At 35.1% G+C, this 13,701-nt stretch overlaps 1 protein-coding gene across 2 annotated transcripts in view; it reads right to left on the bottom strand.

The window, feature by feature from the left end:
• The window catches only part of LOC126775526 (nucleoporin 88), a 102,085-nt gene that overhangs the window by 12,265 nt on the left and 76,119 nt on the right, over nucleotides 1-13,701 (bottom strand). The window lies entirely within an intron of this gene.

Consider the following 13,701-nt stretch of genomic DNA (forward strand, 5'->3'; position numbering starts at 1 on the left):
ATGCCGGTTACCTATCTACGTTTCCGTCAAGTAAGACCGTCAAGTAAGATAAGACCGTCAAGTAAGATTAATTATAATAATAGATTAAGCTCATGGAAAAGCAGCGGTGCTTGCCCGGGTTTGAACTCGACAATCTACATATGCCGTCGGAAGGAGCGTTCCATCGGAATATGGGAGTTAGTGGCACTTGTGTATTATAATATGTGCCACGCAGTCCCCACGGCAGCCGTTGCAGAAACCGTTCCAAAAGACATCACAAATCTGATATAATTGTTGTTTAATTGCTTGAAATCAGTAACATCAACAAAATGCAAATATTTTCATACTGCTATAGCTTTATTAATAAATGAGTTTTTTTGTAATACCTAATTGATAAAACTACCAAACCAATATACATAAAACTTATACCTATATATTATATATATAAGATGCAGCGCGTTTCGGAGTAGGTTTTAGTATATAATTTATTTTAATAATTGTTATAAAATTACCTGAACTTCGCAGTCACGCCGCTTTAAATTTAAATTACCGACGTCACAAGAATATAATTCGTAAATTTCATGTTCTTGTGTATAATATTAATTAAACATAACGATAATTTTATAAAATTTTATATAAGTAATAAAAACCTCACATAAGTCGTAACCAGGTGGTCTTAACGCTGGCCATTATCGAAAAAAAACCGGGATTCATTCATTATGCCCGGTGATAAATACGCGGGAAGTATCCGCGGTCTCGCCCTTAGGTCGCCGCGATAATGTGATTGCGGCAGCCATTTTGTTTTTACTTTTTTATGGCGCGGTTTAAGGTAATCGAGCGTTTTACGTTATAGAATATTGTTCAAATTAAATGCAGACATATTTAATAACGAAATAAAAGACGAATGAAACGGTAAAATGTGTTTTTTCAGTTTAATTATAATATTATAGTTAAGAGAATAATACATTTCTATTAAAATAAAGTCTGCAATAAATATTGTATATTAATAATGATGCATATAATCATTTTCGTTCGCTTTTATATAACGTAAATCTGTTTATTTTTATTGTTAAAAACCTTTGCTTAAGAACATTAAAAAAAAAGATTAACAAAGACAATGCAATCAGTTACACCGCGGAGCGTATAAAGGACCGACATCGAAGAAAAACCGTCGGCCCGTCTGAAAACGTAAATCACGACATTTTTGCATACCAAAGGGTAGGGTCACTACTTTTAACCGAAAAAATAGAATTACAAACGACCTCACATTAGAACAAACGCCGTACAAATAGGGGCCCGGTGTCTCCGGAACAAAAACCGATGAAAACGCGGAAAAGGTTCCGATCCGGTAAAAAATAAGAAGCAGACAAAGCCGGCCGGCGGGAGGCCAACCTCTATACGTGTCCAGTTTTTTTACGAGCCGTAGCCCTTTGTCCTTCCGGGCCTCTTTTTTAAATAGATCAGAGAGGGTAAGTAAAGACCGTCGGACGTCCACCCTGAAATATTATTGTGGATTTTTCTGCTCTGCATTCATAAATATTTCGGCGGCGACCCATAGAACCCCCCCGCCCTCCGCGGAATCGGAGGAGAATTTATAAATTCGGTTAATAAAATATGATACGATAAAGCCGCTTTTTTACTCAGCCGCGCGGACCTCTATTATATTTTGTTTAATTTAAATATGAATAATTAAATTTAAAAAGGAAATCTCGGGGCTAATGAAATTTTTGTTTTCGAGATAATGAATTGAAAACACGTCCCGGGTGCGGTGTCACGCCGCTGTTATTCTTTTCTCGCGCTCATTCGGATTCAGGCGATGTGTTTTAAAAAAACCCAAAAAATAATAATTATTTTAATGTATTAATTATGACGATGAATTCTATTTTTCCACGCTTATCAGAGCTCCTCTTACGCTATCGCAGCCACACATGGTACGGTTTTCACGCACGGTCTGGTAATAAATTAATTCAAACATTTTTATTTAATTAAGATTTTTATTCGCTTTTTCGTTATATAAAATAATCTTTTTAGTCTCTTCACATATATAATAAGCACAGCGTTTATGTTAAAAGAGATTAATAAGTAGTAAGATTCAATTCATAAAAGGCAGCATTTCAAATGTAGTTCATTCCTTCAATCACAAGGTCTCCGTAAACGGAGAAGGTTAGTGGAGATTTTTTAAAATATTTATCCCGCATCCAATGTTTAACAGTTTCAGTATGATTACCAAACGTAAACCGCAAAGCTAAGTGTTAATATAAAACAATTATTTCCATGTTTGCATAAAGGAAAATTGAGAAGAGCATTTCTTTTATTCTATTCCATTTTGTATTAATACCTCTGTATTTATCAGGTTATTGCCAAACGCAACACTAAAAAGGCGAAAAACGCCTGCGGTCCAGATATCGGCGAAAAACCGTACGACGCCTTTAATCAACACAAACTGCCGGCGCCGTGATCAAACGCGGCCGGAATTAAAATTAAAAATAATATACCACCGAACCGTGAAATATTAAAACAAAAAGCATCGATCCAGACCGGCTCGACCACAAGGGATTAAAATCGTAACGAACGCACAAAAATATTCAAATACAATACTAACAAATTGATACAAACACTCATTAGGCGCGGATCGCGGAAGGCGAGCCACGAGGGGCGCAGGGGGCCGCCCGCGCCGGCCGATCTCTGCCAGCATTACAATCCACATCCAGCGTACAAATATTATCTAAAATTCCTTCTCATTTATAATCCTTTTGTGTCCTCAGTGCGGTGTCCTCCGTCAGATCCCCCCGTCTCCCCGGGGTGGTGGGGTGGGGTATTTTTATATTTTTAATCGCGTTGGGCATTATCCAAATGGACATTGGCGGTCGTACCGACTGTCGCTGCCGTCTAGATGATAAATTCTTCTTTCGTTCGACACCCGCGCCTGTTTTGTTTCGTCCCTTTATTTCTATCGGTATCGGAGTGAAAAAAACGTACGTCATTAATTATCCTCGATTTGTCTGCGGCTGACTGTAACGCTTTCTTCTCCTTTCCTGTTCTTCGACGATTAAAAATGGTCGGTCGTGGATCTTTTTTTTCCGTTTGCGGCAAATGAAAATTGATTGTCGCGATCCGCGATCGTTTGATGCAGCCGAAGTGCTTTATTGAATTCCTTGACGTTCTACGTCTGCTCTTGATTGATGGCTCGCTTGGGCATACAAAGCCTCTATTGTCCTCGATTAAAAAAAAACATCTTATTATATGGATAATCTTTCATGGCATTTAAAATTTGACCATTCAATTTGAAAACCTAACCTTTTAAGATTAAACGAAACTAATGACTATAAATATAAATACATAATAATAACAGATGTGTATCATTTACTGTTTTCAAGATCGATTAGAAAACTACAAGGTTATTAATACAATTAATATCTTGCAACAAATAGAAGATATCGTCGATATTGGACAAATTTAAATTCTAAGTTCAATTAAATTCGACTAGATCAATTCAGCTGCTATCGGTTACATCTCATTTCATTCGTACCAAGTCGTGTCCAATTAGCATTTTCATCTATAACTTACAGAGGGGAGACAAAACAACGCCAATACATCCCCCATTAAACATCCGAACAAGAAGAACAATATCTTCCGTAACATAAAATTCGAAAAAAGTTTAATGGAACCGAAATCCCGCAGACCGATAAAACGTTAAAAATACCCCAATATTTTATATGATTCGGATCCAAATAGATCCTTTTGTCCAGGCTGCTTTGCATATAGAAAATTCATTTTGGGTTATGAAAAACGATGGAAAAAATGCAGTAGGTGGTGGGCTAAGAATTAATGGTGCGCAAGTTTTGCGTTGTGGAACTGGCAATTTATGTATGTTCACGTTTCGCGCTTGGCTCGCTCGAACTGCGCTACTTGCGTTCACTTTACGTGACCTGCTTATCGTTTTTTCTTGATTCGACTCGAAGCATTAAATCAAAATGTAACAATGGAATGACTAGAAAACAAAAATAATGAACAAGGCTCTTATAAGTAGTTTTGATTCGTCATGATGTTATGTTCCAATTAATGATGCTACTTACATTCTATCTAGATTCTAAAAGAACCGGCAAAAGACTAGTTATTTACTCCTTTTATCAAATGAGATACATAGCCAAGTATAAATTTAAATTGGCTGGCATGTGGTTGTAACATTTAATCTGATTTGACGATTCGTGTCGGTAGGGTTGAAACTGCGAACAGCACGTGTGTGAAGTGTCGATAGCTGATGCACGGTAAGCAATTGGCGCACCGTATACAGCTTGATGAGTTTTGATACTATTTTCAAAGTCCTCTAAGTGTGGAGGTCTTAGAAATAATTTTACATAAAGAAATTTATTATAAATTGAAAAGTGAGGGTTACTAGATAAGATAAAATAAATACCCAATTACATAAAAATATTTTCAGTATCTTTCTTTTAATATATGATTATATTTTTTATCTTGTAATAAAAGTTAACTCATCATAATTAGATAGACAATGGATAGCTTTACATAAGAATGCTGATCAGCTTGCATTTTTAAAAATATTTGTCTTCTTATCAAGAATTCACAATCACAGTACGGTATTATCGTGGCGCTACAACGATCACCTCGGTCTGTTCGCTAGCGATTTTTCTGGTCTCTTTTTAAGCCTTTCCTTTTTCCCGCCAACCGCGTCCGCGGTCGAAACTGTTTAATGATTTGAAAACGTGTTCTATCAGCCTCTACGCGGAAACAACCGAAAAAAAGCCGACAACAAAGGGTACACAGTGCAAATATAGACTGAATGTTAGCGTTTTGCGTGCGGTTAACTTATTCAACGCGCAATTATATGACTTAATACGTTACAATAAGGTGCAGATGGAGCTACGTGGGTTATTAGTGTTTTTTTGCTGAAGTGTTAGCGCAGATCTCATCGGCAATTTATTATATTTTGTCCGTTCGAAATTTACGATTATTTGAACGGGACAATGGCCGGTCGCGGCGATTGGTCGGTTTTTTTTCTAACGCCAATAAAAGCGGGATGATGTACGGTATGCAATCAAACGTTATGAATTGTGAAGAGGCGATAATATCCTGACATTGGGTTTTAATAAAAATGAATAATTATACAGATATTTTAAGGTATATTTTATTTGGGGGCAGCGAATTGCGATGAAATATCAAGCCTTTACATTGCGTTTAACAAACTCAATCGCGGGAACAATCTAATTCAATTGAATAATTTATTTACAAGTTAACCTATTAAATAAAAAAGTGCTGTTAACGCCTCTGATTCGAGATAAGAAATATGTAATATGCGATAATCTTAATACAGGTCTAATAACGTCTGAACACGAAACCGTTTTTTAACACTAACCGTTGCTAACAATAATTATCGACATGAAATCCAAACGAGCTGATATTTTGTTAGCGTTATTTGACAATTTGTCTAAGGGTTTCTCAAAAATACAACAAGAGTTTGTTCCCTGGATACACATAATTAATTGCACACACATATATTTAAATATATGTGATATTTAAATACACAAACAAAGACGTTTGCACAGTTAATGAATAATATGTCATAGATTTAGAACATCTCACAATTGTATAATTTTTAGAGCATTTAATTTGTATGGGCCAGATTTGATTGATTAATAAATAAAAATTATATATTTAAGTATATTATAGTGGAATTGATGCACTTTCAAGCAGACATGATTTTGTTCCAACGCTGAATTGGTACACCTTAATATATAATAAAGGAAAGGTAATATTTCGTAAAGCGTGTAATACATGACCAGCGATAACACAAAACGAAGTCAAATCGAGCGTATCCGAATAAAATATCTGCTTGCAAATTGACTTCAGCGGGGCCGACTTTACGACTTCTGTCGGGAACAACATATTTTTCCAGCCCCAACAGAGATATAAGATCCGCGGAATCGTCTTTGAAATTATTTCAAAATATTTTGATATCTAAAAGAATAGATTTGTAACTGTTGTTGAAATTGTTTTTTTTTTTCATTTATTTATATAATTTTCCGGGAAACAAACAGTACAATAACACAAAAATAATATATAACAATGAAATAATACATAAACCGATCAAGTTTCAACTAATAACTAATACGAATAAGAAGCAGAAAGTAAATAGGTAGACAAGAATGATTAAGATTATAACTTTAAATAATTACATACAAAAGTTAGTAACAGGGATTAAAAATTAAATACAAAAAAAAAAAACAATAATCAAAGCAAATTTACATTCAATGATTTAATAATACTGTACGTGTATTCAAATTAATGTGCTGTACTTGTTAGTAAAAAAAGCCGAGATGGCCCAGTGGTAAGAACGCGTGAATCTTAACCGATGATCGTGGGTTCAAACCCGGGCACCACTGAATTTTCATGTGCTAAATTTGTTATTATAATTCATCTCATGCTTGACGGTGAAAAAAAACATCGTGAGGAAACTTGTATGTTGAATTTCACTGAAATTATGCCACATGTGTATTTCACCAAACCGTATTGGAGCAGCGTGGTGGAATAAGTTCTAGACCTTCTCAAAATGGAGAGGAGGCCTTAGCCCAGCAGTGGGACATTCACAGTCTGTTACTGTACTGTTACTTGTTGTAAGTTATCTATTTTGGGTGAAAAAATTGTAGTTTGCTAGCATTATTATCATTTTCTCTAACAATAATGGTTATTTCGTATACCTTGCTTTGTCAGTCGATTAAATTTTATGTGTTTAATGTGACAATTGTAACGTTAGTTGTAGTAGTAGTAGTTTAAATCACAACTTGAAACAATATAATACACAATACGTGACGTGTTCGCATGACATCAATCTCATAATGATGTATTATTAAAGCCCGACAATAATAGTAATTTTCTTCATTTAATATCTAATATAAATAATTTAATTTACATGAACAAACAAATAAAATAAGGTCTTATATCTTATATAAAATAATTAACATCAAAAAGCGCCTATCTAGCTGATAGATGTCTTTGTATCGCCCAATTAATAATTAAGTGTATCTCGATGTGGGAAGCCCCAGTTTTTCTCTTCAAATCGACAATCCTGCAATGGTGATCAATATTATATTCTACTTCGGGTGTTTTCGCTTTCATTCGTACTTACGAATAATATTACATCACATGTATAGGAATTTATCAAGAGACTTAATTAATTCGAAACATTTGAACACAAATATATGAGTAAGTAAGTATTGTTCGTTTTCTCAATAAATAAGATTTTGTTCATGTATCGATAGAAAAATCATTTTTCGAAAATATAAATTAATCAATTTACATTTGGCCCGACCAAATTAGTTTATTTAAAAAGTATTACTATACAATCAATAAAAATAGAATAATTAGAATGTTGACTGTTATAGTTATAAATTATAATACTATACAAAACATGACCTTAATTTCGCAACCTCATAAAATTATTGGTTCAACTCTATACGTCAACTAGTTCGAAGCGAGCTACTAAATCTCATTCGCGCGAAGTGAGAGCTTAAAACTAATACATTTGGGTGGGGGGGTAGAATGGGGGTTGATGGGGGGGAGGAGGTGGCGGTGTTAATTATTCACATTTTAATTTACGGAGCGGCCCCGGCTGGCCAGCGGAGCTCGGAAAAATGTCTTGCAAATCGACGGACACCTATGAAAGAAAGGTTATAATTTGTAGCTTGTTTTTCGAGATATTTCCCGGTCTGCAGGCTAGAGATAAAGTATGTAATGAGAAAATTTTACATTTTGTACATAATTCTATTTTTCAAAGAGATCACATTCTTTACTGTATTCCTTTTTGACACTTTACTTGATGTCAAAGAGTAATTTTATATGTTGCTTCGAGTGTTAGGTACTCCAATTAGTTCCATTTGATCGATTAGATTATGTATAGTTTGTCTTCCATTATGTTATAATTAGTACAGTACAGTAAAACAGTAACAGCCTGTGAATGTCCCACTGCTGGGATAAGGCCTCCTCTGCCTTTTTTAAGAGAAGGTATGGAGCTTATTCCACCACGATGTTCCAATGCGGTTTGGTGGAATACACATGTGGCAGAATTTCAGTGAAATTAGACACATGCAGATTTCCTCACGATGTTTTCCTTCACCGTATAGCACGAGATGAATTATAATCACAAATTAAATACATGAAAATTCAGTGGTGCGTGCCCGGGTTTGAACCCACAATCATCGGTTAAGAATCACGCGTTCTTACCTCTGGGGCATCTCGGTTTAATTAGTAAGGCAGTAAAAACTATCTTAAGGTATGATGAGAATATGAATATGAGTTTAGTTATCTGTAATTATTAACAGTACCGACGCAATAATAGTTCACAGAAATGAAAAAGTTAATTCATCGATATTTTTTTAGAAGCGAAAATAATAAAACAACGATACTTGAGGGTTGCTTAGCAATTAATTTGCAACTCATTTCGATTTCTTAATATGCCGATGAATCGTTGAAAAAGAAATACAAAGTGTACACCTAACAATACACGAGCAATATAAAAAAATAACCATTTCAACTGCAACCCCAAGTATCACACTGTTTTAATATTACCCAAAACGACACACGAATGCAACAACATAGCTCCATCCTACTCACATCACACCGATGATTGAGAGACAAAAAACGAGATACTTCCCGATTCCGATGAGACAAACGATCAGAATACGGACGCACGATTACCATCTAAATAATTCAAGCGCCTAACCCATACTTCTATTTTTCTGCAATAAAATTTTGCATGTATATCTTTTATTTTGAGCCTTCGATCAAATATATAAAGTCGAAATTTCAACAACCGAGCAGTTAGATCGTACGCGGTAACTTTGTAACGACGTATGGAGTTTTTACAAGCTCTTACACGAAATGTCGATTCGAATCCGCCCCCTCTGTATGATGAGCTCGCAAAACAATGAATGATCGTAAAACGGGAATGACAAGATGGAGATAAGGGCTAATAACCCGTCCGCGTCAGTCATGGCATCAGGTCGGACGGGTGTGCCGTCTATCAGGATTTGTGATGCAGATGTGTTTTTGTAATATCCGGTACTTGTTTGATTATTTTTGCACGTTACTGTTCATTCGTTTATGTATTTTCTTTATATTTAATATTTATTTGAATATCTGGTTCGATTAAATACTGTTGTCATATAACTGTTATCGATAATTCGAAATTTAAATGAGAAAAAATTTGATTGCTCCATAATATAATGTTTTTCGTAATAAATCGAGGAAGTTCCGAAGAAACATATAGGCATTCTTTTTTTGAAATAAATTCAAAATTTGCGGAGGAATGTCAACGTATTTCGTTATAAAGACATAAAAAGGGCTCAGTTAAAGCAAATAATGCTACACATAGTTACACAAATATATACGTATATAAAATACATCACCTTGATTACCTCATTATTAGCAACACAAAGCTTCTTTTAAAGATCGGACATACCATTTGGAGAAAACCTTCGTTTCAAAATATACGCACAGTAAAACAGGACGTGAAATTTAGACTTTAGGTGGGGGGGGGGGAGGGGGTGGCGTCTGCTGTACTACTCAGTATACAAACATCTTAACCCAATCAAAGTATTTTAGTACACAATGATAAATAAATAGGGCCATATATTAATTAAACCTTATATCAACAAATTATTCTAAACGCGTTCGAATTTGTTTGAGACAGGTGCACTTAGTATATTCATGGACAAAGAAGACGATGAAGTAGAATTTATTAATGATTATATATTGTGTTCCTCGAGAAGTTCTAGTTAACGAATTCGTTAGGGGATGGCAAGTAAATAATTCCAATCAATCGTCCAGGAACGGAGCTGCAATCAACATCTTAATTTTCACCTTAATAGAACTGGGGGATCGATGAGGGCCAGAGGGCATTTTGTATTTGAATTTGGGAATTTGGACTTTGTTTTTATTTATAATATTATTGTCAACTTTATAAGTAATCACGTTATTAATTTTGTCTTGAAAATTGGGAGCTTCTCTGATAATTTTATTAATCAAAGTAGTTTAACATCACTTTTATGTATAAAAGATTAATTATATATTAAACTGAAAGAGCTATGATATGAAATTTATAAACATCAAGAAAATAGATAGACGTTTTGATATTTGTTTCATAAATTTTAACCAGCATTCAAATTTTCCGTACATTTAGAGATCGAGCAAAAAGCGCCAAAGTTATGTACGGGTTCGTTAAAGGGCCAGTAGAGGGTGAACCTTATCCAATATTTATTAACTTATTTCAAAGAAAATCGTATAATTAACACCATCGCATCCCCTCGCCACCACCCTTAGCTTTAAATCCATGTGATAGAATAATGGCGTAGAAGCGACACCTGTTACTAATTAGTCACTTGATAATGCAATTACAACATTTTTGTATTTATATCATTTACTAGACGATAGAATAGCCGAGATGGCCCAGTAGTTAGAATACGTGAATTTTAACCGATAAGCGCAGATTCAAACCCAGGCAAGCTTTAAATCGTCTTGTGCTTAATTTGTGTTTGTTGTTCGCCTCGTACTCGGCGGTGATACGCCAGATAAACGGCTTTACGTGCTATCCGAGGCACGGGAATTTAACACTATCAATTTAATACATCGGGGTTCCTACTAAGATTTTTATTATTGTAACCCAGGACCACATGGTCTGCAATCTTAGATTTTCCCAAAAGACAAACGGTAATTAAAAACAATAGTAAATGTAGAATTTTAAAAATAACTTTTGCATTTCTTAATCGTCGCGCCGGATTGAATTAGTAGTTATAAAATGTCATGTCTACATTTTAAATCTTTGGCTACATTAGTATTCACTGTAGCTCCTTATATGATCCAAAGTTAATGAGAGCATGTGTCGACGCCGTATTTTTGAAACTCAGGGCCTTTGAAATAACATGGGGTATCGCAAAAATATGTTAATCACACCTTTGAGGCAGTTACGCGATAATTGATTTTTATCTTAAGCACATACTCATTTATTTATAAATATTTCTTGGTCATCATTGTGTATATTAAAATAGTGAAGTAACGTAGTAACAGTTAATGTTTTAATGTTGAGCAAAGGTGCCATTCCATCATGTCATTCTAATGCGGATTGGCGGGTACACATGTCACACGTTTTGGATGTTATAAACACAAAATCGGGACATGGAACTTAGGTGTACTAGCCCAGCTGTGGGACATTTAGAAGCTCTTACTATACTTTAATTACTGACTCACTCGCCCTTCATACAATGCAATAGTACTAATGTTTTGTGGTAGATAATTTGATTATTAGTCAAATCATATTAATATATAGATTACATTAAATTTAAAGCTACCACAGGATTGGAATGTATATACAAACGAAAAGTGGTACCTTTTACTGGTGATAGGGTTTGTGCAAGCTCGTCGGGGTAGGTATCACCCACTCATCAGATATTCTAATGCAAAACAGCAGTACTTGGTATTGTTGTGTTCCGGTTTGAAGGGTGAATGAGCCAGTGTAATTACAGGCACAAGGGACATAACATCTTGGTTCTCGGAGTTGCTGGCGAATTGGCGATGTAAGCCATGGTTAACATTTCTTGCAATGCAAATGTCTATGGGCGTTGGTGACCACTTACCATCATGTTGCCCATATGCTTGTCCGCCTACCTATACAATAAAAAAAAAACCGGCAATAAGCTCAGTATTTATCCCGCATGGAAATCAACGAATACTAACTCCACACTTTTTATCATCTACAAACATAATCATAATCATTTACTAGCAAGAAATGTAGTTTTACAGATGTTGATTTCTTTATAGGTAACAATAGACTTCGCCCACGACAGGCAAGCAAAAATATTTGTTAACAATTAATTAATATTAAATAGATCGCACCAATACATAGTCCTTTATTTAGTAATATGGCTTACTAATCAAAGATTTCGTGATATGTAATTTAAATAAATTTATTCGTTATATATTTAATATATTAAACATTTTTTAGTTGAATTATTTGTTTTACCTCAACGTTTTTCAATAGAAATAGTGAATATTTTAACAAAACTAGGATCCATATCATACATATTCATTGAGCGCCACTGCACCGTTTCCGAATTGAGAGTAGAATTAAATGGTATAATGAGGACTTCGATAAAATTGTCGGTGAAGTACTTTTATGAGGAGATATAAAATTTAAATGTTCATGTTTGGAAAAACAAAACCTTCTACATGTGGTTTTAATAATTGTGAATTTGGACAAGTAATGAAAATGTTATCTTTTTATTAATGGATAAATATGGATGAAGGATGATTGGATTACTCGACATTTTGGTATATTTATTGAGAAATTTATACTAATCATGTAAATGCGAAAGAAACTCTGTCTGTCACATCTACACTACTAAACCTATTTGATGAAATTCGGTGTGAAGCAAGCTCAATGAAGGACATAAATTACTTTTTTAAATAATACCTGCCCGCATGCCCTAACATGCGGCCGAAGCCGCGGGCGATTAGTAGTAATTAATAAATCTAAATTAAGTTAGTATGTATATACATTGAATAGAATGGATCATATAAGTTAAAGCTAAACCAATTTTTATTGACTCTTTCATGTTTTATCAGAGTAACAAGAACTACATCGTCTGTCATTCATAATTTATGAGGCTCCACGTCGGTCGGTTAATTAGGTCCCTTCATAATGTACAAACGGTTTCGGAATCCCTCACCAAACCAGTTATAAATATGTGCCGGCACACACAGATCTCGGCAATTTTCAGTTTTCGGCACTCCGGTTAATAATTTAGTAGTCAGGCGCCTCCGTGAGCAAAAATGAAATCTCTAATGTGAATGGAACTTAGTGGTACCGGCCCTCGCCAGCCAAAATAATTAAAGCGTGCCATTAAAAATTCTCCCAGTGAGCTCTGGTCGGCCGGATATGTGATAATATTAATATGGTACGGGCTTTCGCTCAGCGGAGGTTCTCAGTTTCTGGAATCTACTAATTACAATTGTCCGATGAGTATGTTCGTTGCATTAATGATGCCGCGTTAATTAATAGTAGAACAACCTAACGGTGAATTACTTTTGTTAATCATTACTTGGCCGCATTGGGATTGAAAACATAAATTGAGAATATATTTGAAATTTGGTAATTAACTTTTATTCAGCTTAATACATGCATATTGTAATTTAAATGTCTATTTTTAAATCATTTTTACTTAGCGTGAGGTAATGAAAAAAAACAATATACGTCGTGTATGAGGTTTTCATAAAATTTTATCTTAAATTACTAGTGAAGCGCTGCCGTCCAAAAGCGTTGAATACAAAAGGTAATGTGATTAGAAACGAATTACACACGGAGCGCGTGCCGCGATAAGTCCGGCTCGGCAGCTAACTAACCGCTGCCCCACGTCGGGCGCCACTCTGCCTTTGTTCACCCACTTTCTTTGTATTTTGTTTCATTTCATGCAAAATTTAATTTCGTTTTCAAGACTCGCGTGGAATGATATTACGCGCACCGGCCGCGACCGCCGCTTGTAATTTCATTGCTACTCCTCAAGTGTATGTGGACATCGGGGCCTTTTTCATCACATTCCCTTTCGGTTGGTGCGCGGGTGTTTTTCGTTTACGGACGTTTGTTCGGAATTAAACCGCCGGATTGCGGGATCGTTAATTGCTCAACGAAACCACCTGTGAAATTTCATTGGTGAA

The sequence above is a fragment of the Nymphalis io genome, chromosome 18 (genome assembly GCF_905147045.1).
Source record: "Nymphalis io chromosome 18, ilAglIoxx1.1, whole genome shotgun sequence".
Classification (NCBI taxonomy): domain Eukaryota; kingdom Metazoa; phylum Arthropoda; class Insecta; order Lepidoptera; family Nymphalidae; genus Nymphalis; species Nymphalis io.